Genomic DNA, 2,906 nt, shown 5'->3' on the forward strand with positions numbered 1-2,906 from the left:
CCCCGCGCAGGCCAGCCACCGGATCCGCCCATCGCAGTCCTCCACAGCGGCGCCCCCGCCGTTGGATACGACGCGCGCCGACGAGAAGTGTCGGATCCCACGCTCGGGAGAGGGCTTAGGCCTCCTCCCCAACAGCTCCCCTGCCTTGTCGTCCCTGCTACCTCCCCTCCCCACACCATCAGATTCATCTCTCCATGGCGACGCTCGATCGAGCCAGGCCCGAGGGAGGAGAGCAGCCAGGTCTCTTCCTCCTCTCCGGTAAGGCCTGGGCGCCCCCTTCCTCCGGCGCGGACCAACCACCCCCGGATCCCGACCCTCGCCGCCACCACCTCCGCTCTACACAGCGGGTGGATCCGGGCCGCCACTGCCGGCGCCGCACCCCTGGCTCCCCCCCACCGGACTCCCCTCTACCCTCCTCTGAACTGTACAGCAGGCAGTGCGGGAAACTGTGGCGTGCAGTGCACCTCACCCCGGCGTGTAGCTCGGCCCCTGCCCGGCGTGCGGGCACCCTCACGAGCAACATCGGTCAAGTTCATGCCTCCAAATCCTCCACTTTGTGACCCATCCCCAGGCCCCCGGCTACGCCACCCATCCCTAGGCCAGCTCCGACCAACGGCTCCTATGGAGATGCCGATGGCCGCCAAACAACCATCGCCCCACCGGATCTTGGGGCGGCCGGTGTTTTCCCCTACTGGTGCGCCACTTCCTCCTCTCCTAGTAGCTAGTCCCTGCGAGATCCATGATGGCTACAGCCCCCAAGTCGTTGTGTTGGTCCCCCATCCTAATGACCACGACCTTCACATTCCCTCTTCACTCTCTGTGCCTGCACCTTGATGGCCAGTGAGCAGCTCCATTAGCTCCGCCGTGGGTCGTTGACCATGCCGTCGTAAGCAGTTAAGCACCATGGTGAGGCGCTGTGCTGCAGTTCATTTGCCGCTGGAGTTCACTATTTAGTTTGCTTATTTTTCCTGAGTCGCCCGCCAACAGTCAAAAGAACTCAAAGTGCACTGTAGTCTGCTGTTGTTCAGTTTTGTTATTTTTGCGAAAACAAAAAAGGACCAACAAAAGAAAATAGGAAAGCTAGTGCACTGCATGCCCGGATGAGACTAAAAGGAACATAAATGCAGTTTGTGCATCATCTTCCCCAAAAACTGATTTTGTGCAGTTCTCTATTTTTTATTTTGGCTATGTTCAAGTACAGTGTGCTTCTTTTTTTAGTGCAGTCCCAACTTCATGAAGATGGCATTCGTGTGTCCTACAGTTCCTACATGCTGGTGGAGCGATGCATTGGGCTGGATGCATGAGAGGTGTGTGATGGCTTGCCACTTGTTCCCTTGTGCTCTATCTCTATTCTTGGTCTGTTGCGGTGTGTGAAGTGTCGGTGTTGTTTCTTCAGATAAGTGGCATGGAAGAAGCACAGGAGATCCTGTTGCACGGTTCAAAGACTACCATGACGGCACATCAGTGGCATGGAAGAGGTCATCGAGCCTAGCACAGCCACAGCGATGGCTGCTTCCGCTGGTCAATTTCTTATGTTCTTCCCATTCATGGCCTAGCTTGCCCAAATTTTCTTCTGAATATTTTCTTGTTGCTATTCTGTGTAGCAGTAGTGGTGGTGATTACTCCCTAGTTGCTAGTCAGTTCTCCACATCGAGCCTAGAGTCGCCATCCTGAATATTTTTCTTCTGAATTGCAGTTCTCCCCACTTCTTGACGGGGTTCCGTTGCCATGGTGCTGCAGTGCGCCTGGATTTTTTTAAGTTTCACTTTGTTCTTGGATATGTGAGAAAAAAATGTAAAAAATTGTAAAATAGATGCAGTTTGTGTGTATTGTGAAGTCCTTTGTTTGTATTTGAGAAGTTCGTTCAGCTGTGTAATGCCGTTCTTTTTGTTGCCGATTGGTCCAGTTCTTTTTTGTTTTCCAAATTCCCAGGGATGAGAAATTGAACCTAATGTCAGCGAGACAACAATCCGCAAGTATCATGCGCATGCAGTTCCTTTTGTATATGCTTGCAATGCGGTGTGTGTATGTGTGCAGTACACCCCCATCGGTCTTTTTGTGTGGCAGCTCAATACCCCTTTGTATGAAGTGCGTCGTCTGTCTTAAAATTCAGTTGACTACATTAACATTTGCAATGCGTTTGGTCCTCGGGATGTGGTTCACTTTTGAGAGTGATGATGTTCACTTGCCCCCAACATGAAAATGGAAAAAAAATTACAAGATGGTAATGTGGTTCACTTTGATATATGACGCGGCTCACTTCCCCTTGTCTTTGCGGTCCACTCTCGTTCATAAAAGAAAGTTGAAAAAAAGACAACAAAAACAAAAACTCGTATGGGAAAATTTACATCTCACAAAAAAAATCATGCAGTGCACTTGTCTCTTGTGATGAAGTGCGGTATTTCGTCTGAAGCAGTGCGTTCTTCTTTCCTCGTCCGACAAAAAATACGTTTAAACAAAAAGAAACCATGCAGTGCACTTGCCCATCTGATGCAGTGCGGTATTTTGTCTGAAGCAATGCGTTTGTCTGAAGCAATGCGTTCTTCTGTCCGATGCAGTACATACGACGATTTTGGTCTCGCGCAGAACAGAGTGTCCGCTTTTCGGTAAAATCGAAACTGCTCTTAAACCGTAAGGAATTAGAGAGAGTGTTCTACATCAAAAAGTTGCGTCTCGTCGATATCTTTCCAACGGCGTATGATTTGAATCATTTTGTCCAGCCGTTCGAATTTTTTTTGCGAAAAAACAGCCGCTGCCTCTCGACGTCAGCCGCACGATTTTCAAAATTAACTAAAAACTGTAAGGAATCTCAAAAACATTTCAACATACGACAGTTGCACCTTATCCATAGCTTTCCAACGGCGTATCATATGTCTCGGTTCGACAAACGATTAGAAAACTGGAGC

The 2,906-nt window shown here is 49.8% G+C and overlaps 1 long non-coding RNA gene across 1 annotated transcript; it reads left to right on the forward strand.

Moving 5' to 3' along the window:
* The first annotated feature begins 6 nt into the window (after positions 1-6).
* LOC123110958 (uncharacterized) lies at positions 7-1,876 on the forward strand. Its single transcript, XR_006453905.1, has 2 exons — positions 7-1,307; positions 1,397-1,876. It is a non-coding gene; the product is annotated as an uncharacterized lncRNA (long non-coding RNA).
* The last annotated feature ends 1,030 nt before the right edge of the window (positions 1,877-2,906 follow it).

Source organism: Triticum aestivum, chromosome 5B (assembly GCF_018294505.1).
Source record: "Triticum aestivum cultivar Chinese Spring chromosome 5B, IWGSC CS RefSeq v2.1, whole genome shotgun sequence".
Classification (NCBI taxonomy): Eukaryota; Viridiplantae; Streptophyta; class Magnoliopsida; order Poales; family Poaceae; genus Triticum; species Triticum aestivum.